Source organism: Sciurus vulgaris (genome assembly GCF_902686455.1).
Source record: "Sciurus vulgaris genome assembly, chromosome: X".
Lineage (NCBI taxonomy): Eukaryota > Metazoa > Chordata > Mammalia > Rodentia > Sciuridae > Sciurus > Sciurus vulgaris.
Window position 1 is genome coordinate 55,925,010 of NC_136471.1, and position 24,249 is coordinate 55,949,258.

At 34.0% G+C, this 24,249-nt stretch overlaps 1 long non-coding RNA gene across 2 annotated transcripts in view; it reads left to right on the forward strand.

Annotated features, from left to right (window-relative positions):
- Nucleotides 1-24,249, forward strand: part of LOC306650811 — a 256,611-nt gene that overhangs the window by 202,040 nt on the left and 30,322 nt on the right. The window contains exon 4 of one of the 2 annotated variants that reach the window (XR_013761037.1): nucleotides 17,610-17,688. The exons of the other annotated variant lie outside the window; for it this stretch is intronic. This is a non-coding gene — a long non-coding RNA (uncharacterized lncRNA). Of the gene's footprint in view, nucleotides 1-17,609; nucleotides 17,689-24,249 lie in introns of those variants that run through there. 2 annotated transcript variants of the gene reach the window in all.

Genomic DNA, 24,249 nt, shown 5'->3' on the forward strand with positions numbered 1-24,249 from the left:
AGAAATTGCACCTACTGTATTACCTCTCTCACTCCAGCATTCCAGAGGGTGGAGCATCACGCTCCAGATGAACCCACCTAACACTGCTGAGAAGAGAAGCTAGGAATATTTTGAACAGAAAAATTTATTTAAGTTTTCATTAAGATATTTTTTATTTTTATTTTTTCAATTCTTTTTCTCTGTTTAATTGTGACCTTGATGGTACTTGGGCATTTATACATTTTCATATATTTTTTTTCATTTTTGGCATTTTTGAAACCAGTTATCTTCCATGGACTATTTTGTGTATGTGTGTGAATTAGGATATATGGTTAGTATATTTTAGTTTTGTTTTGTATTCTTTTATTTTTATTTTTAATTTTTAAATAAATTTTTACTATATATGTATTTTTTTCTCCTACTGATTCCCCTGATTCTGTCTTTTCATCTACTAACAGCCAATCTCTATTGTTCTCTTTCACTTCTTTTAATCTTTTACAAATTCTAACTTCTTTCCTCCTCCCTTATAATCATCACATCCTATATCACTTTTATTCTCTCCCTGTACACCATTTGAAATTGTTAACCCTGCTGTTTTTATTGTAGGTAATAATGGATCATATTATGTCTGTTTTTTGTGATAAATAACATTGAAGATGTCATAGTAGGAACCATTTGGCTTAATGTTGTATATTGTTTGTATTCAGTTTGTTATTATTTGTCTCACCCTAAATAGTGAGGTAACTGGAAACCTTCAGGGACACTGTAAGTCCACAGGGTAGAAACTCTACTGCCTCAGATCTGTACTGTTAGATGGGTAGACTCACACACACAAAATGAGAAAGCAAGGGAACAAATCTCCCAAAACAAACCAAGATACTACAATAACAAAATCCATTAACACCACAATGGAAGAAATATCAGAGAAGACTTTTAGAATGTACATAGTTAAACTGATCTGCTAAATAAAGGATAGTATAAGGAGTGAAGCCAAAGAAAAAACACAGGAAGTGAAAGATCACTTCAGTAAAGAAGCAGAAATTCTGAAAAAAACAAAGGCAGAAATCTTCAAAATGAAGAAAACAAACTAAATTTAAAATTCAATAGAAACCATCACCAACAGAACACACCACTTGGAAGACAGAATCTCAGTCTATGAAGACAAAATATACAATCTTGAAAATACAGTTGACAACAGAAAAAAGTTGTTAAGAAACTATGGGCAGAACTTCCAAGGATTATATGATAACATGAAAAGACCAAATTTAGGATTTATAGGAATAGATGAAGGTCTGTAGATACAAACAAAAGGAATATACAAATTTTCAAAAAACAGTATCAGAACATTTCCCAAATCTGAAAAATGAAATGGAAAAATCAAATACAAGAGGCTTACAGGACACCAACAATACAAAATTACAACAGATTCATATCAAGGCACATTGTAATGAAAATGCCTACCATACAGAATGAGGATAGATTTTTAAAGGCTGTGAGAGAAAAATATCAGATTGCATATAGTGGGAAACCAATTCAGATCTCAAACCAGATCCTCAAAGTGAGGAGGTCATGGAATAACATGTATAAAACTCTGAAAGAAAATTGATACCAAGAATTATATATCCAGCAAAATTAAGTTTCAGATTTGAAGATGAAATAAAAACCTTCCATGATAAACAAAAGCTAAAGAATTTGCAACTAGAAAGCCTGCACTATAGAATATTCTCGATGAAATATTCCATGAAGATGAAATGAAAAAAAAAAAAAGAGTGAAAACTAGCAAAAGGAGAAGCTCCACTAAAGGATCAGTTAATCAAAGGAGAAAATAGTTCATATTAAAAACTAGAAATAAACCAAAATGCCTGGGAATATAAATCATATCAAAAAAATTACCTTGAACACTAATGGCCTAAACTCAACAATCAAAAGATAAAGACTGGAAGATCGGATTAAAAAGCAAGACCCAACAATATGCTGACTCCAAGAGACTCACCTCATAGGCAAAGACATTCACAGACCAAAGGTGAAAGGATGGGAAAAAACATATCACCTCACATGTATCACGTAAAGAAGCAGGGGTTTCTATCCTCATATCAGATAAAGTGAACTTCAAGCCAAATTAATCAGAAGGGGAAAAAAAGACATTTTGTACTGCCTAAGGGAATTATACATCAACAAGACATAACAATTGTAAGTAAATTGTAAACACAGGAGCATCTACATACATCAAATAAACCCTTCTCAATTTCAAGAATCAAATAGCCCACAATACAAGAATGCTGGGTAACTATAACACATCTCTCTCACTACTAGACAGATCCTCCAACAAAAATTTAACAAAGAAACAATAGAAGTAATAATACAATCCATAATTTAGACCTAATAGACATATGTAGAATATTTCATCCATCGATGAGCAAATACACTTTCTTCTCACCAGAACATGGATCCTTGTCTAAAATAGACTATATCTTATGCCACAAAGCAACTCTTAGCAAATGCAACAAAATAGAGATAATACCCTGCCTTCTATTGGATCATAATGGAATGAAATTAGAAACCAAGGATAGAATAAAAATAGAAGCTACTCTAACACCTGGAAACTAATGCACTGATGAATGATGAATGGATAGCAGAAGACATCAAGGATGAAATGTAAAACATACTTAGAAGTAAATAAGAATAGTGATACAACAAATCAAAATCTCTGGGACACTATGAAGGTAGTACTGAGAGGAACTTGGAATGGAACCACGATTTGACCCAGTTACCCCACTCCTAGTATTATATCCAAAGAACTAAAATCAGCATACTATAGTGATGCAGGTGCATCAATGTTTATAAAGCTCAATTCACAATATCTAAATTATGGAAACAACCTAGGTGTCCTTCAACATATGAATGGATAAAGATATGTGACACATATAAAAAATGGAATATTACTCAGCCTTAAGAAGAATGGCTTCTTCTTATGGCATTTGTCCCTAAATGGATGAAACTGGAAAATACCATGGTAAGTGAAATAAAACAATCCCAAAGAACCAAAGGCCAAATGTTTTCTCTGATATGTTTATACTAATTCACAATAAGGGGAGGGTGGGCTAGGGAAAAATAGAGGGACTTTGGATTAGACAGAGTGGAGTGAAGGGAGGGGAGGGGGCATTGGGGGTAGGAACGATAGTAGAATGAATCAGACATTATGACACTATGTGCATATATGATTACATGATCTTTATAACTCTACATCATGTACAGCCAGAAGAATGAGAAGTTATACTCCATTTATTTATGATGTGTCAAAATGCGTTCTACTGTCATGTCTATTTAATTAGAATAATTTTTTTAAAAGATAAAACAAAACTAAGGACAAAGCTGGAACCCTCACAATACCTGATTTTCAAATACATTACAAAGCTACAATAATCAAAATAGTTTGATACTGTCATAAAAACAAATGTACAGATCAATGGAACATAAATAATAGCCTGGAAACAAATCCTTACACATATGGTCAGCTAATGTTTTATCATCATCATCATTGATGTATACTAATTGTGTAAATTAATTAGTTTGATGATGTTTATCATCATCATCATTGATGCATACTAATTGTATAAATTAATTAGTTAATTATTTCTATACATGCACATATCATGAATAAGTTTTTGCACATTATAAGGATCAAATTTAATTTTTTTCATGTGAATATCCAGTTTCACGAACATTATTTACTAACGATGGCTTCCTGTTTTCCATATTTAGTTTACACTCATTTTTATACTTGGTAGATAACTCTTCAGAGAACCTATTATTATATACCACTAAATTCTTCACTGATGTAAATTACAGGGTGAACTTGGAAGAGTTGAAAAAAAAATGCAAGTACCAGTCATGTTTCAGGTTTGGATTGTTGACAAAATAATCCATTTTTCTTGTTTGTTTTCCTGATATGAAGTTTAATAAAAATTCAAAAAAGTTCAACTATTCAGTCATCCTTATAATGTTTTGGGAAATGTATTAATTTTGCATAATTAGGTGATGGTCAGGAACAGCTTCAGTTTAGAACTGATAAGAGGATTCAATAGATTTTTGATTTCCCAAGGGTGAAGCATGGCTGTTGCCCTCATCATAACCTCACACGTTCCTCTTTCTAGCAACATAGCTACTACTATAGTCTTTCTGGCACCTATTACCACTCTATCTTTCTGTTTTGCTAAAATTTAAGCTGAACTCTTTAGCACGTGATGCAGCTAGTATAATATAAACTCACATTAATTGCATTCCATGTTGATGAATGACATATTCCTTATAACAATATTGTACATGAGCAATATGATTATTCTTCAAAATGACTTTATAATGTCATCTGACTTCTTTCACAACAACTTTGTTACACTGGTTCAATGAGTTATATTGTTCATATTTTATAATTGGAATGTTCACAGAAAATGAACAAATAAAATTTTAAAGTTGTGAGAACTTTAAAACAAAACTGAGTCTATCAAAACAGAATTATAAAGAAAGACAATAAAATATTAAAACAGATTTCAGGCAATTGACATTAATTAGTAAGGTTCCAGTCTCATAATGATTCTCAAAGTTTCAAGATGGTAAAGTGAACAAGTACTAAATGGAAACTCTAATTTTCTATAATCATATATTGTTTGTCAGACTCCTAATTTCAGACAAAATGGCAAGATCTTTTTGGGGGGATATTGGGATTGAATTCAGAAGCACTGGACTACTGAGCTACATCCCCACCCTTATTTTGCATTTTATTTAGATAACGGAATCTCAGTTGCTTAGTGACTCACTTTTGCTGAGGCTAGCTTTGAGCTCATGATCCTCCTGCCTCAGTCTCCCAAGTTGTTGGAATTACAAGCATGCACCACTGTTTGCAGCACAAATTCTTCTTTTGATTATACTATCTTTGAATAAATTACAGTGTCTTAGTGAAATGTAAATGAACATGGTATGTAAGCAATAATTTTCCTTCTTGTCTTATAATAAATGTGGTTTCATAGTATCACAGTATCAGACATAATACCAAACATTTTAGAAACAAAATTTGTTATTCTGTTTCTCAAATAAGACCAATAACTCATGGTGTACATCTATAATGGTATTTTCATATCTAATGTTTATCATGACATAATCAAACTACTATAAAATTTACTATTTAAAATGTAGAATTTGGAATTTTTAAAGAATATTGCAACTATCGCTACTATGTAATCACCCCAATAAGAAAGCCATACCCATTGGCAGTAGTCCTCATTTCCACCTCCTCTCTCAGCCCTGATTATCACTAATCTACTTTGTTTTCATGGATTTGCTTATTCTAGACATTCCTTATACAGTGGATTATTCATTATTTGGTCTTCTGTGTCTACCTTCTTCCCCTGATGTTTTCAAAAATGTTACTATGTTGTAACTTCTATCAAGATTTTATTCAGTTTTAAATTTCTGCATATTAATTATTCAGAAAGATATGTTTCACTGTAGTGCATTTATGCATGTTGTGATCAGATTAAATCCTTATTATCTCCCTCTTACCTCCCTCCCTTATTCCCTGATTTCCTTACTCTACAGTAATAATCTCCCTTTTACATTTATGACATCCCTTCTTTTCTTCTTTCATCTAGCTTCCACATATGAGGAAAATACTTGTCTCTCAGACTCTGGTTTATTTCCCTTAACATTCATTTTCCTGAAAATGGCCTAATTTTTCTTGTGTATTGCTGAATAAACTCAATTGTGTACATATATCACCTTTTCTTTATCTATTAATCTGTGAATTTTAGAGTGATACAATAAAGTGGCTATATTGAATTGTGCTCTGATAAACATAGGTATGCATGTATCACTAAAGTGTGCTGACTTTAATTCTTTTCAGTAGACACCAAGAAGTGATATAGCTGGATGATATGGTATTTCTCTTTTAGTTTTTGAGGAACCACTATACTGATCTTCATAGTGGCTGTACTAATTTAAATTCCATCAACGGTGTCTAAGAGTACCTTTTCCTATGCATCCTTACCACCATTTACTGCTATTTGTGTTCTGGATGATTGCCATTCCAGTTGGAGTGTAATGGAAGCGTGCTAGTTTGGATCTGCATTTCCTTGATAGCTAAATATGTTAAACTTCTCTTGATATAATTGTTGGATATTTGTACTTCTTCTTTTGAAAAGTGTCTGTTCATTTTACTCACTGAATTTTTTTTTGTGTATTGAAATTTATGAGTTGCTTAGGTTCTGTACCTTAATCCTCTGTCAGAAGAGTACCTGGCAATGATTTTCTCCTATTCTATAGACTATCTCTTCACACTTTTGTTTTCCTTGACATACAGAATCGATCCAATTTGATTCCATTCCATTAACCAATTTTTATTATTTTCTGAGTTAAAGGAGCCCTATTCAGGAAGATCTTTTTTTCTCTTTGACCTCTGCTCCTCCCCTGTGTGGCCAAGTGTTTGTTGCCGTGGTACCTACCCATACCCTGTGCTCTCCTTTACAATGCCTCTAGTGTTTTCCCCCTCTGACTCTGTTAAAACCTAACCTTCAGTACCTTCTCATAGTCAGAGACCACAAAAATTCCCTATTCTCCAATTATTTTTTCTCTTATTCCCTGAACGAGCTTGTGATTACTGGGTACTTTCTGTCCATCATCTAGGAATCCCTATCCCAATTTCATTACTTTTAAAATCTTAATATTCGATTGGGGGTTTATACCACTCTGTTAATTCATTCATCTGTTGATGAACATTTGGTTTGTTTCTACCTTTGAGCTATTATAAATAATACTGATTTAAACATTCCTGTATAAGTTTCCAGACATACAGAATTTCAATTTGGGGTATATACCTAGCAGTGGAGTTTCTGGGCCATATAACTCTATTTTTACACTTTGGAGGAATTTATAGACTATTTTTCAAAAGAAACCAAACTATTTGACAGTCCCACAAGTAATATATGAGGGTTCAACTTTCTCAAAATTTATATCAACACTTGATAATGTTTAGTAAAACTTTAAGTAATGGGTGGAAATTGATGATTATGATATTTTTTATCTTGCTAATGACTAATAATATTGAACATCATCTCATGAGTTTATTTATTGGCCATTTTTATGTATTTATTTCAGCCTAAAATGGTTAGATTCTTAGGTTAGGTTTTTTTTTTTTTATAACTTCGTTTTTATTGTAAACAAATGGGATATATCTTGTTTCTCTGCACATGAAGTAGAGGCATACCATTTGTGTAATCATACATTTACCCAGGGTAATAGTTTTGATTCATTCTGTTATGTTTTTCTCCTCCCCACTCCTCCCACCCCTCTTATCCCTCTATACAGTCCCTCCTTCCTCTATTCTTGTCCCCTCCCACCCCCCATTATGTGTCATCATCTGCTTATCAGTGAGATCATTTGTCCTTTGGATTTTTGAGATTGGCTTATCTCACTTACCATGATATTCTCCACTTTCATCCATTTGCTTGCAAATGCCATAATTTTATTATTCTTTATGGCTGAGTAATATTCCATTGTATATATATATATATATATATATATATATATATATATATACCACAGTTTCTTTATTCATTCATCAATTGAAGGGCATCTAGATTGGTTCCACAATCTGCCTATTGTGAATTGAGCAGCTATGAATATTGTTGTGGCTGTATCTCTGAAGTATGCTGATTTTAAGTCCTTTGGGTATAGGCCAAGGTGTGGGATAGCTAGGTCAAATGGTGGTTCCATTCCAAGTTTTCTAAGGAATCTCCACACTGCTTTCCAGAGTGGCTGCACTAATTTGCAGCCCCACCAGCAATGTATAAGTGTACCTTTTTCCCCACATCCTCGCCAACACCTATTGTTGCTTGTGTTCTTGATAATCGCCATTCTAATTGGGGTGAGATGGAATCTTAGTGTAGTTTTGATTTCCATTTCTCTTATTACTAGAGATGTTGAACCTTTTTTCATATGTCTGTTGATTGCTTGTAGATCTTCTTCTGTGAAGTGTCTGTTCACTTCCTTAGCCGATTTGTTGATTGGATTATTTGTATTCTTGGTGTAGAGTTTTTTGAGTTCTTTATAGATTCTGGAAATTAGTGCTCTACCTGAAGTATGATTGGAAAGGATTTTCTCCCACTCTGTAGGCTCTCTCTTCGCATTGCTGATGGATTCCTTTGCTGAGAGAAAGCTATTTAATTTGAGTCTATCCCAGTTATTGATTCTTGCTTTTATTTCTTGTGCTATGGGAGTCCTGTTAAGGAAGTCTGATCCTAAGCCGACAAGTTGAAGATTTGGACCTACTTTTTCTTCTATAAGATGCAGGGTATCTGGTCTGATTTCAAGGTCCTTGATCCATTGTGAGTTGATTTTTGTGCAGGGTGAGAGATAGGGGTTTAGTTTCATTGTGTTGCATGTGGATTTCCAGTTTTCCCAGCACCATTTGTTGAAGAGGCTATCTTTTCTCCATTGCATATTTTTGGCTCCTTTGTCTAGTATGAGAAAATTGTATTTATTTGAGTTTGTGTCCATGTCCTCTATTCAGTACCATTGATCTACCCATCTATTTTGGTGCCAATACCTTGCCATTTTTGTTACTATTGCTTTGTAGTATAGTTGAAGGTCTGGTATTGCGATACCCCCTGCTTCACTCTTCCTGTGAAGGATTGCTTTAGCTCTTCTGGGTTTCTTATTCTTCCAGATGAATTTCATGATTGCTTGCTCTATTTCAGTAAGGTACGTCATTGGGATTTTAATTGGAATTGCATTGAATCTGTATAGCACTTTTGGTAGTATGGCCATTTTGACAGTATTAATTCTTCCTATCCAAGAACATGGGAGATCTTTCCATCTTTTAAGGTTTTCTTTAAATTCTTTCTTTAGTGTTCTGTAGTTTTCATTATACAGGTCTTTCACCTCTTTTGTTAGATTGATTCCCAAGCATTTTATTTTATTTGAAGCTATTGTGAGTGGGGTAGTTTTCCTAACTTCTCTTTCTGAAGATTCATCACTTATGTATAAAAAAGCATTGGATTTGTGAGCATTAATCTTATATTGTGCTACTTTACTGAATTCACTTATGAGTTCTAAAAGTTTTCTGCTGGAATTTTCTGGTTCCTCTAAATATATAATTATGTCATCAGCAAATAGGGATAGTTTGTGTTCTTCTTTTTCTATTCGTATCCCTTTAATTTCTTTCATCTGTCTAATTGCTCTAGCTAGAGTTTCAAGGACGATATTGAACAGAAGTGGTGAAAGAGGGCGTCCCTGCCTTGTTCCAGTTTTTAGGGGGGAATGCTTTCAGTTTTTCACCATTTAGAATGATATTGGCCATGGGCTTAGCATAGATGGTCTTTACAATGTTAAGGAATATTCCCACTATCCCTATTTTTTCCAGTGTTTTGAGCATGAAGGGATGCTGTATTTTATCGAATGCTTTTACTACATCTAACAAAATAATCATGTGATTCTTGACTTTAAGTCTATTGATCTGGTGAATTACATTTATTGATTTCTGGATGTTGAACCAACCTTGCATCCCTGTGGTAAAACCTAGTTGATCGTGGTGCACTATTTTTTAATATATTTTTGGATGCGATTTGCTAAGATTTTGTTGAGAGTTTTTGGGTCGAGGTTCATTAAGGATATTCATCTGAAATTTTCTTTCCTCAATGTGTCTCTGGTTTAGGTATTAGGGTGATATTGGTTTCATAGAATGGGTTTGGGAGGGTTCCCTCCTTTTCTATTTAATGAAATACTTTAAGAAGTATTGGAATGAGCTCTTCTTTAAAGGTTTTGTAGAACTCGGCTGAAAACCCATCTGGTCCTAGACTTTTCTTTGTTGGTAGGCTTTTGATGACTTCTTCTATTTCATTACTTGAAATTGATCTATTTAAATTTTGTATGTCCTCCTTGTTCAGTTTTGGTAATTCATATGTCTCTAGAAAGCTGTTGATGTCTTTGACATTTTCTATTTTCTTGGAGTATAGATTTTCAAAATAGCTTCTATCTATGTTTTGTATTTCACTCGTGTCTGTTGTGATATTTCCTTGTTCATTCCGAATTTTAGTAATTTGGGTTTTCTCTCTCCTTCTCTTTGTCAGTGTGGCTAAGGGTTCATCAATTTTGTTTATTTTTTCAAAGAACCAACTATTTTGTCACTTTTTTCTATTGTTTCTTTTGTTTCAATTTCATTGATTTCAGCTCTGATTTTAACTATTTCCTGTCTTCTACTACTTTTGGTGTTGCTCTGTTCTTCTTTTTCCAGGGCTTTGAGCTGTAGTGTCAAGTTGTTTATTTGTTGATTTTTTCTTCTTTTTTTGAATGTGCTCCATAAAATAAATTTTCCTCTAAGAACTGCTTTCATAGTGTCCCAGAGATTTTGATATATTGTTTCTTTGTTCTCATTTACCTCTAAGAATTTTTTAATTTCCTTCCTGGTATCTTCTGTTATCCATTCATCATACAATAGCATGGTATTTAATCTCCAGGTGTTGGAGTAGTTTCTGTCTTTTACTATGTCATTTATTTCTAATTTCAATCCATTATGATCTGACAGAATACAAGGTAATATCTCAGTCTTCTTGTATTTGCTAACAGCAACTTTGTGGCATAATATATGGTCTATTTTAGAGAAGGATCCATGTGCTGCTGAGAAGAAAGTGTATTTGCTCTTGGTTGGATGGTATATTCTATTAATGTCTGTTAAGTCTAAATTATTGATTGTGTTATTGAGATCTATGGTTTCTTTGTTCAATTTTTGTTTGGAGGATCTGGCCAGTGGTGAGAGAGGTGTGTTAAAATCACCTAGTATTATTGTGTTATGGTCTATTTGATTTCTGGAATTGAGAAGGATTTGTTTGACATATATGGATGAGCCACTGTTTGGGGCATAGATATTTATGATTGTTATGATTTGCTGATTTATGCTTCCCTTAAGCAGTATGAAATATCCTTGTTTATCCCTTCTAACTACCTTTGGCTTGAAGTCCACATTATCTGAAATGAGGATGGATACTTGGCTTTTTTGCTGTGGCCATGTGCATGGTATGTTTTCCCCATCCTTTCACCTTTAGTCTGTGGGTATCTGTTTCTATGAGGTGAATCTCTTGCAGGCAGAAAATTGTTGGATCTTTCTTTTTAATCCAATCTGCCAGTCTATGTCTTTTGATTGATGAGTTCAGGCCATTAACATTCAGGGTTATTATTGAGATATGATTTGTATTCCCGGTCATTTAGCTCACATGTTTTTCTTTTTTTTTTTTTTTTTGACTTGATTTGTTTTCTCCTTTATTTGACTGTTCCTTTAAGGTAGTTCCTCCCTTTGCTGATTTATTTCATTGTTTTTCATCTCTTTCTCATGGAATATTTTGCTGAGAATGTTCTGTAATGCTGGCTTTCTTTTTGTAAATTCTTTTAGCTTTTTTTTTTATTATGGAAGGATTTTATTTCATCATCTAATCTGAAGGTAAGTTTTTCTGAGTATAAGATTCTTGGTTGGCATCCGTTTTCTTTCAGAGCTTGAAAAATGTTGTTCCAGGCCCTTCTAGCTTTTAGGGTCTGGATTGAAAATCTGCTGATATCCGTTTTGGTTTCCCCCTAGATGTAATTTGATTCTTTCCTCTCACAGCCTTTAACATTCTGTCTTTATTTTGTATGTTAGGTATTTTCATTATAATGTGCCTTGGTGTGGGTCTACTGTGATTTTGTGTATTTGGAGTACTATAAGCCTCTTGTACTTGATTTTCTATTTCATTCTTCAGATTTGGGAAATTTTCTGATATTATTTCATTGAATAGATTGTTCATTCCTTTGGTTTGTTTCTCTGTGCCTTCCTCTATTCTGATAATTCTGAAATTTGGCCTTTTCATGATATCCCATAGTTCTTGTAGGTTCTGTTCACGTTTTCTTACCGTCTTCTCTGTTTGGTCAACTTTGTTTTCAAGATTAAATATTTTGTTTTCAACATCTGAGGTTCTGTCTTCCAGGTGTTCTATCCTATTGGTTATGCTTTCTATGGAGTTCTTAATTTGGTTTATTGTTTCCTTCATTTCAAGGATTTCTCTTTGCTTTTTTTTTCAATATCTCTAACTCTTCATTGAAATGATCTTTTGCTTCCTGTATTTGCTCTTTTAACTGTTGATTGGTGCGATCATTCAATGCCTGCATTTGCCCTTTCATCTCCTCCTTTGCTTCCCTGATCTTTTTGATTATGTACATTCTGAACTCCTTTTCTGATATTTTTTCTGCCATGCTGTCATTCAATATTATTGCTATACCATCTAGGTTTGTTTGGGACCTTTTCTTCCCTTGTTTTCTCATATTGCTCAGGTATCTACCCCTCTAGTAGTGAAACTCTGGGGTATTGCATATTTCCTCTATTGACTAATGTTTTCTCTGTAGATTTCCAGTAACTCACTTCTTAGCCTTCAGTAGCCTGCAGTCTTAGAGGAACTTGATAATGTGGTGCTCCACTAGGAAGCTGGCCCTCTTGGGGTGGTGGCTTTCAGGTGGGGTATATTCCCTGGTGGCTCTGAGTTGGTCCTGAGTCTTTCAATACCTCCTCTTCTTGGCTCCTGGGTCTTGTCAAAGGTCCTCTAGCCTCCTGTAGGTGTCTCAGGAAGGGAGCTGCCCTTCCAGTGATGATGGCCACACCCTCAGGAGTAATTCAAAATGCCTGCACCAGTCTATAAAGAAGCCTCTGGCTAACTCCGTGATGGCAACAAACCTCGGTGTGGTGGTTGGGTGGTGGTGTTCAGTGATGGTGTCTGTATTTGGCCTGGTGGTTAGACGGGTTGGCTACCCACTGCCCAGCTCCACAAGGCAGGTGGGTTGGGTGCCCACCTGCTATCTCCGAGATGCTAGTGGCCTGAATCACCCACCAGCTCGCTCCGCAACTACAACCAACCAGTGATGGCACCAACATAGTTGCAGGGGTTAGGTGGGGTCACTCAGTTATGCCGTCTGTCCTTGGCCTGCTGGCTGTGTGGGTTATCTGCCCGCCGCCTACCTACGAGATGTAGGTGGCCTGGCTCACCCCCCAGTTCACTCCTCAACTGCCTAAGTTAGGTTTTACAACTGAAAAAACACACTGTGGAATTATTTTTTAATTCTATTTTGTTGAAAGCATGTTAACCCAGAGTTTGAAAGAATCACACTCAGAATTACTTATAGATATCATGTCATTAAAAATAAGATCATCTAAACCACATTTTGATTCATTGTACACAAATGGGGTACAACTTTTCATTTCTATGGTTGTACACAATGTAGATTTATAGCATTCATACAACAAAAAATTATATCCCATTTGTGTGCAATGACTCAAAATGCAGTCTGTAAAAATACAAAAAAATAAGATCATCTAGGACCTAAAAAAGTTGATTTCATAGAATTACAGAGTAGAATGGTGGCTACCAGAGACTTGAAACTTGGATCATTAGAGGGGAGAATGGGGATGGGAAGACACTGGTCAGAGGAGATACAATTATAGTTAAGAGAAATATTTAAATTTTTCTAAGCAAATATATACAGAAAAAAATAGATATAAGTGATTGCCTTGGGCAAGGTTATAGTGGGGTCCAGGATATGTGGGTGGGAGGAAGAAAACTGTGGAATGACTACTCATGTTTATAGAATTTCTTTTGGGGGTAGTGAAGATATTCTAAAAGTGATTACAATGATGATTGCACAACTCTGAACAAACCAAAACTCACTGAATTATATAATCAGTGAATTGCGTAACATGTAATTTAGTTCTAAAATAAAGCTATATTTTTAAAAATAATATACTTTAATCTTTCATGACCAGGCTTACCCCATTTTTCTAATACCTGTATATATATTAAAAAATCAACTTTATATTCTGCCTTGCTTTCAATCTCTCTCTTTCTCTCTCTCTCTCTTTCATTCTTTTGACAATTGTAAAAATAAATTTTTTGCTGTGTAGGGTGAAAGCAGTTTTTATTGATTCATGGATTTCAAATTCAATGCATGGCAGTTTCTAGAGATACCAATTTTAATTTTAAGTGAAGTAAAATATAGTTTAATTTGTAGCTGAAAATCGTCAGGTTCAAGGATACCTCAGTACAAAATATGGAAACCTAGGTATGGAAACTTCGTTCAAGTATGTACAAAACATTGCTATTTCTAACAATATAGCACATTGCTAAACACAAAACTCTTTTTTAACAACCTGATCACCAGCCATAGCTGAGGTAACCAGTACACTTTGACAGAGGCCTTATTCAAATACATTAAAAGAGGGTACTAGACTTAAAAGAAGAAATGGGCACTTTGAAGGTAGTCTAGGTGGATTTTAACATTTAACCCTACTTCTTAATGGCTATATGAACGTAGGTGAGAAACTTGGCTTTTCTGGCCTAAGTTTTCCTCATAAAAATGATGTTTACATCTTTAACACTTAGAATACCTGGGTATTTTAAAGTACCTAGATCTCAGGTTTATGTTGCAAGAATTGGATGTATTAACCAAGGTAAAAATCCTTAAGTACTTAACACAATGCCTGAGGACATAGTGTTTGTCTAATATGCCCCATCAAAAGAATTCTGGAAATACTGGATAAAGTTTTACTATCCAATTAGGCACCATGCCAGGCATAAAACATTTTAATATCAAAAGACATAAGTCATCATTTCCTAGTATGGCAAACACAAATGAAAACTAAGAATTAAATCTCTGAAGGCAAACTGGGGATTTTTTTCCTCAAAAATTCTAAGCTTCTTCTGCTATTACGCTTTTTTACTTTTTTTATTAACACATATTAATTATACATATTAATTGCATTCAGCTTGATATTTTGATATATGCATAGAGTATAGAACATACACTGATCAAATCCAACCTCCCTTTATCCATCCTCTTGTCCCTTTGCCAACCTCCAGACATCAATATTCAGGTTGACTTAGGTTTCTGATTCCTCTGACAGAATGCTATTTTCCTTGATGTTGTAGTGACTTTTCTCCTTGTTTCACACAGGCCTCTGTTCACATTTTACCTCCATAGAGATGCTTCCTTAATTAACCACCTAAAATCATCACTGTCCCCCCATCACATCATCTAATTTTGCCTTTATATCAAATATCATGCTCAAATATTATTTTTCATTTGTTTACTTATCATTTACTCCCAACAGAGATGTAAGCTCATGAACCTTGTTTGTCCGATTCACTCGTTTATCCCTAGCTCCTATGACAGGACCTGGCTCTTAGTAAACATTCAATAAATATTTGCTTAATTAATTAATTAAGTCAGGTGCAAGGTGGGCAGGAGCAAGAATAATCAGTTGTGTTTACAAAAAGAGGCAATATTTGAGAAGGTTTTGGAAAAGTGATAATTTAGCAAGCATAGAAGACTGGATTGGCAAATGTAAATATAATTTGAGTTTTCAGTTGCAGAAAATATTTCTAAAGGTATAGTGTCTGAAATCTTCAAAAATAAAAAAGCATCTGTGAGGAAATACAAATAATCTTAAGAAAGAATTATCCCTCCCTTATTTTCTTATAAAGAATGTCATTAATTATTATAATGTAATTATTATATACAACCATACTTCTTTATAAAATAGTAAAACAACAGAAAATCATTTAGAAATAAACATTATAGTGTATATTAATAAATAAGGTTAATACTATTGGTACATCAGATCTTATTTGACTACTCTGTTGAAACTTCTCAAAAGAACATACTGAACATGTGTAAAGTAGAATTTTCTACTTCATTTAAAAAATGTTAGTGCATTATGGCTTTATATGTACATATGTATATATGTATATATGTACATATGTATTTATGGGGTTCATTCTCACATATTCACAAACGTATATAACATGGTTTTCTCCATTTCAGTTCCCCATAGTACTCTCTTCTGTTCCCTCCTCCCTCTACCTGATCCCCTTCCTCTGCTCTATTGGTCTTCCTTCTGTTTAGTTTTTAAGTGATGCATTATAATTAAATTAATTGGCTATTTAATCTTCCTCAATACAAATGGATATCAAAAGGATCAATCACTGAGCATTTAGTTGAACGAGCCAACTTTTTCTAAACTTTTAACCTTAGAAAGAATTGATGAATTTGTTTATTTAGTATTAATGCATTAATTACACAATCTTCTATATTATGAAAATTTTCCCATTTTTCAGAAGTACTTGTGTATGCTATTAAATTCCTTCTTCTAATTTAACTTATTTTCTTGCCACATTTTTAGCTTTGAGCAATCTGGTTTGATATGCATAACCAAAGATTCTCAGGAGACTACTAAACCGACACTTAAAATTAACATGAGGCATTGATTTAATTCCTTATGCATTTGAATATTATTCCATAATCTCCTATCTCATTGGACTATGAATTTAACAAAATTACAAGAAAATATAAAAGTTACAATGTCTTGATTCTTATTGTGGTAAAACTCCCACTATGATAAATGAGTCCCTTATGCTTAGTGAAAGTAACAAACAGAGCCAAATACCTTCAGACAGAACAAAGTTGAGGAACAATTTTTCTCCATTGGGTACTATTAATAAGAAAGAATATCCTTTCCTACATCTATAATGTAATCATCAATTATCTGTGAAAATGAGCACACATGACAAAATCAAACAGAGTTGATTTAAAACAATGACAAAAACAATCGCAAAAGTTAGAGCCAAAACAACTCTAATCTTAGTATAAAAAAAATACGAATGCAAACACTGATTGCTGTCAAATCTAAATTATAGCCTTGAGGAGTTTCCAATGAATTTCAAATACACAGAACTGTAACTCAGCAACTATAACGATTTTTTTCATGACTTTTTAAAATAAACTAAAATGTTACTGGTTGTTCTAGAGAGAAAAAAATAAATAAAACCACATTCCTCCTGACTTAAAATGTATTTGTTGACCAAAAATAAAGTCTTCTTAGATGAACTCACTTCTATTGTGCCCTATGTCTGATTAAATATTTGTTATTTTTAGTCCATGTAAGAGGATTTCTATGAGCATTATGTCCCTGATCCAAATACTGAAAGTATTATTTTGTATCAGGCATACCAGATATGATGCTTAAAAAAAGAAAGGACATATTTCATATAGTTATGATCTGAGAAAATATTAAATATGTTTCCTTTGGTTTCCACCACACTAATGATAAGCATGGATCAATTGTCACTAGCATTGACTAAAGCACAGTGAAAATGAAAACTTTTTGTACTCAGTTTTACTCATATATAACAGAACATAGAGATCATAGACGTCTATTTTTATAATTCATACCTATTTTACTCTATCAGCTGATTAAATTAATCTAATTTTCATTTTAATTATAAAATAAGTTAACTAATGACAAGTATATAAAAGTGCCATCTACTTGGGAAAAGGTTATTAATCAAATTTGACAGATCTCTTCTCTAAAAGCTTACCATTTGCTATGGTTTGAATGTTTTTCCCATCCCAAACACATGTTAAATTTTAATTGATATTGTAACAGTATTAGGAAGAGGAAACTTAGAGATAATTAGGCCACAAGGGCTCTGCCCTTATGAATGGAATTAATGTTGTTATAAAAGGGTGAGTTCAGACCACTCTTTCTCTTTTTGCTCTTCCATATTCTACAGTGAGATAAGCAAGAAGGTCCTTGCCAGATGCCAGCACCTTAATATTGGATTTTCTAGTCTCCCAAACTGAGGTAATAAATTTCTCTTCATTATAAGTTACCCAGTCTTTGATAATCTGTAGTACCAGCACAAATAGACTGAGACACCCTCTTTGAGGCAGATCATCACTAATCTACTAATGTATTTACCTGAGTCTAACTTTATCCAGTGTGTCTTTCGGTTAAATTGGTAGTTTGATTATCAGACTAGAGTACAGATTGTCTCTAAATTTTTGAAGTTTATTGATATATCTTTCCCTAAAATTGATTTAACAGTGAAGGATATTTTGCTTCCTTGAGTACATTTTGTTTCTATATCCTATGGTGTAACAAGGGCAGGAAATAGGTGGAACATTCAGCAAAAATAAGGAATATATTGTATTTGCAGTGTATTTTCCTATTTTATGTTAGTTTATTTTTTTAATTAGCAAGATCTTAAGAAATTTTTCTGATGTATTATGATGATGACCTTTTTATTTGTTCTTTTCAGTTATATATGACAGTAAAATCCATTTTGACATAATTATAAAAGTGTGGAGTGTATTTGTTCTAATTCAGTCCCTAGAAAGGCCAAATAGTGCCAACAGGAAGTCAGTGTCAGACCTGTTGCCTCGCTCTTGATCAATCCAGTATGTTATAAGCAAAATCCACTGAAGCCCTACCTGTGAATACCTGGAAGTTCTTTTAACACAAATTGAAAGACACTAGTATACTGATAAGTTCAATTTAATTCACAAATATTTGTAATTAAACTGTTCTTCAATAGGTGTTTTTCTAGGTGTGGATCATATAGATTGGACAAAATGCTACATTTCTCTCAAGAAAACAAAAGACGTACTCCACAAGTAGCTCTAGCATATGGTGGCTGTGAGCTTGGAGACAGAAAACTAGTCAAGGAATTTATTATCAACTGTTGTGGTGGTGGGATAAAAGCAATGACTAGCTAATTAGCAACTGTGACAGTAGGTGGAGACCTTTCATGTCTTTGAATTACTTATAAATAAAAAAGTCTTTATGAATGCATTGTGTATATAATAAAACTATTTTATCTCTCAGTTTTTCGGGCAATTTGTGCTTAAACTGTTTTGTAAAATATGTCCCTCATATATTTGACTCATATTTCCCTTTCTTTTCTATTCTTTTAAAGAGAGAGGTGGGGGAGGGAGAAATTGGGGATAAGAAGAAAGAGAAAGGGTTGGGGTTGTGGCTCAGTGGCAGAGCGTTTGCCTAGCATGTGTGAGGCACTGGGTTTGATCCTCAGCACCACATAAAAGTAAATAAAGTCCATCAAAAACCAAAAACAATTAAAAAAAAAAAGAAGGGAATGAGATTAAGCTGAATAAAATGATTAATTTCAATTATGAATACTGAATAAAACTGCCAAATTTGGATGTATATGTGTCTACTGATAATCAAGAATCAATGTTTCAACCAGGGACAGAAACTAAATTACGACTACAACCACAGCCATTTTGAACATTTCTAGATGCATTCTAATTACAAATGATAATTTACTTACCTCATCATAAGGAACATAAACTTACATCAGGTTTCTGTATCTAGGCACTATTGACATTTGGAACAGTTAATTTTTTTACGTTGGGAGGGGGATAGTTAGTGCCTTATTGGATGTCTATCAGTGTCCCTGGTCTTGTTTTCTCTCAGTTTTAACTACCAACGGTATCATTGATATTTGCCATATATTTCTTAGGAAGGGTCAAGAAACCACCTGCATTTGACAACCATTGAATTAGATTAAAAACATATGGCTCAGGGCACTATGTATATTTATTTGAGACAGAATGCTTTCCTCCTATGATCAGGAACAAGGCAGAAATACCTATTCTTGCCTCTATTCAACATTATGATGGAAAGTATTGTCAGTGCAATCAGGTAAGAGAAAAAAATAAAAGACATTCAGATTGGAAAAGGGTAATTTAAAATTGTCTGTACTTGCAGACATTATCATCTAGGAAAGGAAACCTGATAAAATCTATAAAAATGCTATTGAATCTAAAAAAGGAAGTTGAGTACAGTTGTAAGATACAAGATAAATTTTACAAGTGTCAATTGTATTTCTGTATACAAAAAATGAATGATACAAATATGAAATAAATAATCTGATTTGTATTAGCAAAAAAGAATACAATGCATAGGCATAAATGTAACTAAATAAGTGTAAGAATGGTACACTGAAAATTTTTTAAAAAATGATTGAAAACATATTTAAGTAAATGGAAAGATATCCCATGATGATGGACTGAAAGACAACATTGCTAATATGGTGTGAGAGTTAATTTATGTGTCGATTTGACTTGGCCATAAATAATGCTTAGCAGATCCAACATCATTTCTGGTGTGTCTGTGAAGATACTTCCAGATAAAATTAGCATTTGAATTTGTGGACTCAGTAGATTGCTTTCCCCAATGTAAGTGGGCATTATGCAATCTAACGGAGGCCTGAATAGAAGAAAAAGGGGATGAAGGAGGATCTTACCACCTCTTTTTTTCTGCTTCACTGTTTGAGCTGGGATATTTTATCTCATGATATACTGAATGAGGTTGATTTACATCATTGGCTTTCCTGGTTCTCAGGCATTTACTTTCAGAGTGAATTACATGACTGGCTTTCTTGGATCTCCAGATTCAGACAGCATGTAGTGGAACTTCTCAGTCTCTATATCATGTGGGCCAATTTCTTGTAAAAAAATCTATCTATCTATCTATCTATCTATCTATCTATCTATCTATCATCTATCTATTCTTCCATTGTTTCTGTTTCTCTGAATAACCTTAATATAGTTTTTGTTACCAAGAATGTTCTAGAGGAATAAAATGTTCAGGATAAGTTTTCTCAATTGGTTGTGGGTTTTCTGTAACTGGTTCTCCAATCTAATCAGATTTAAAGATGTTAATAATGATTCTGTTTTCAGTAATAAAGAGAACACTGATAATCCATGGCATGATCTGGCAATAGAGACAAGGAAAATATCTGCATTGGATATTCCTAGTCAAACATTATGGAAAGCAAGGAACTGGGTGACTATAAGATTCTTGCAAACATTTTTGGAACACAAAGAAACATAATGACTTTGGATGGTTCTTCTTAAAATATTGTTGATAAGTGATAAGAAAAGGAAGATTTGGGGTATTCAAATTAACATCTCATGGCTATATAAATATCTTAAGTACTTCTATGTGTGCCTTGAAGAAGATCCTTATGTACCATTGAATTGGAAGGAATATGATTCAAAAATTGATAAAGAAGGAAACTGGGGAAGCGGTATATGGTTAGAACTCTCTGAGTGGAAATAAAAGGTGAAAATATATCCCATATGAATGTCACCAAACGGAGATCTCATCAGATAAGGATTCTAATAAGCTATTCTGTGGATATTAGATGCTTTTTCTAGCCACTCAGGTTGCCCAATGTGTTTATGACAAAAGTGGCAATGGTAGAAGGGATGGGGTTTATATATGGGCTCAGCAACATGAATTAACTCTCATCAAAGCCAACCTGCGTATGACCAGTACTGAGCATGAAATCTGTCAGAAGTAGAGATCAACACTGAGCCCTGATATAGATAGCATCATTCCCCAGAGTAATCAGCCAGCTACTCAAGAGCAGGTTTATTACCCTGGACTGCTTCCAAGATGGAAGGGGCAGCTTTTTGTCCTTACTAAGATAGGCACTCCAGACATGAAAGTGCTTTCTCTGCATGGAATGCATATGCCAAAACTATCACATATGTACTTACAGAATGCCTTATTTTGGTACTTCATACACCATTGCTTCTAATCAAGGAATTTGTTCACAACAAATCAAGTAATGGGCCCATGCTCCTGCAATTCACTGGTCTTATCATCTTTCTTACCATCCCAAGGCAGCTGGCTTGATATAATGGTGGAATTGTCTTTTGAGTAGTCAGTTACAGTGGTCGATAGAGACCAAACTCTGTAGGACTGGGATAAGGCTCTCCAGAAAGTTGTATATTCGGAATTAACATCCAATATATGTGACTGTATCTTCCATAGCCAGGAATCGCAAGTCTAGTCATAAGCAAGTGGAAATGGAAGTGGCACCATTGCCATTGGCACCTCTAGTGACTCACTAGGAAAATTTTGACTTCGTTTTTTTTATTTGTTCTAAATAGTTATATATGACAGTAGATTACATTTTGACACAGCACACATAAGTGGAGTATAACTTCTCATTCTTCTGGTTGTACAAGTTGTAGATTCACACCAGTCTTGTAATTATATATGCACATAGGGTCACAAAGTCTGACTCATTCTACTATCATTCCTACCCATTTGCCACCTGCCCTCCCTTTGCTCCCCTCTGTCTAATCCAAAGTTACTCTTATTTATCCCTACCCACCCTGCCCCCAGTTACTGTGAATTAGGATTCACATATCAGAGAAAACATTCAGTCTTTGTTTTTTGGGGGGTTGGCTTATTTTGCTTAGCTTGATATTCTCCAGTTCCATTCATTATGGGCAAATGCCATAATTTCATTCTTCTTTAAGGCTGAGTAATATTCCATTGTGTATGCATAACACATTTTCTTTATTCATTCATCTATTAAAGGGCATCTAGGTTGGTTCCATAGTTTAGCTACTGTGAATCGAGCTGCTATAAACATTGATGTGGCTGCATCACTATAGTAAGTTGATTTTAAGTCCTTTGGGTATAAACCAAGGAGTGGAATAACTGGTCAAGTAGTGGTTCCATTCTGAGTTTTCTGAGGAATCTCCATACTACTTTCCAGAGTGGTTGCACCCATTTGCAGTCCCTCCAGCAATGTCTGAATGTACCTTTTTTCCCACATCCTCACCAACATTTGTTGTTACTTACATTCTTGATAATTGCCATTCTGACTGGCATGAGATGAAATCTCACTGTAGTTTTGATTTGTATATCTCTTATTGCTAGAGATGTTGAACATTTTTTTCATAGATTTGTTGATTAATTGTATTTCTTCTTCTGTGAAGTGTCTGTTAAGTTCCTTAGCCCATTTATTTATTGGGTTATTTGTTTTTTGGGTGTTAAGTTTTTTGTGTTCTTCATATATCCTGGAGATTAATGCTCTATCTGAGGTGTACATGGTAAAGATTTTCTCCCATTCTGAAGGATATCTCTTTACATTACTGATTGCTTCCTTTGTTTGGTTTTATCTTCTGCTTGTTTGTAAATCTTAATTCCAGATGGAATAATGTTTCTGCCAAGAGCCATAATAATGATTGCATTGAACTGAAAGTTGAAACTGTTTCCTGGCCACTCTGGTCTCCTTGTGCCTCTGAATCAACAGGCAAATAAAGTCGCATATTGTTGCTGATAGTGATAGGTCCTGATTAACATGGGAAAATTGGGCTATTAATTTACAAAGAAGGAAGGGAGAGAATTTCTGGAATATAAGAGATTGCTCAATGTGAATCTTAGTATTTTTATTCCCTGTGATTAAAGCCAATAAAAGTTAACAATTCTACACAAAAAAGAAGGCTAAAGGCCCATATCCTTCAGAGGTGAAAATTTGAGTCACCCAAACAGATAATGAACCATGAAAAACCGAGGTTCTTGCCGAAGGCAAAGGGAATAGAGAAAAGGTGATGGAAGACGGTATGACCATTTGACCAATTACAGAATTAAGGACTGTAATTGTTAGAAGTGTTTCTTCTTTACTTTTCTATGAATATAAATATATTACTTTTTTATCATAGTATTTAAGTTATGAGAAAGGATTAGTGCATTTTCAGTTGTATACAGGATAGTTGTTGCCAGTTCTGATCTTGTTATTTTCATTGTTTGTAGATTAAGTATGATTTAAGCATATGTGTGGGTGCCAATTTGGTGGATTTGTGAGTTAATTTTATGTTTCAACTCCACTGGGTCAGAGTCACATTGCTTCTGATGTACCTCTGAGAGTGTTTCTGAATGGAGACAGCATTGGAATCAGTAGACTTAATAAAATAGATTGTCCTCACCAGTCTGAGTGAGCATCATCCAATTCATTGAGGACCTGAATAAAACAAAAGTGGAAGAGGGAGGACACTGCCTTATATTTCCTACCTCAGCACATAATCTGGGGGACATCTCACTTCATCTTTTCCTGCCATTGGGCTAAAATTTATTCCATTAGCTCCCCTGGTTTTGAGTCAAATTGAAATATATATGTGTGTATAAACAAACACACATGCACACAGAGTTGGTTTTGTTTCTCTGGAGAACACTAATGCAGATGGGAATTCTCCTCTATCTGCACAGTCAATGTAATCCATTTATATTGCAGAAATTGACATGCTAATCCTAAAATTTATGTGTGAATGCACACTAACCAAAATATCTTAAACAATTTTGAAAAAGAACAACATTGCAGACCACACCCATGCCAATTTCAAAACATAATAGAAAACTGCAATGATAAAGGTAGCATAATACTGGCATAAGGATAGGCATATAGATTAATTGAGTAGAATATGGGTCTGTAAATAAATTCTAATATTTATGGTCAATGGATTTGTGACAAGGATGCCAAGAAATTCAAAGAGGGAAGGAATAGTCTTCATTAAATGATAATGTAACAAGTGGATACAACACAAGCA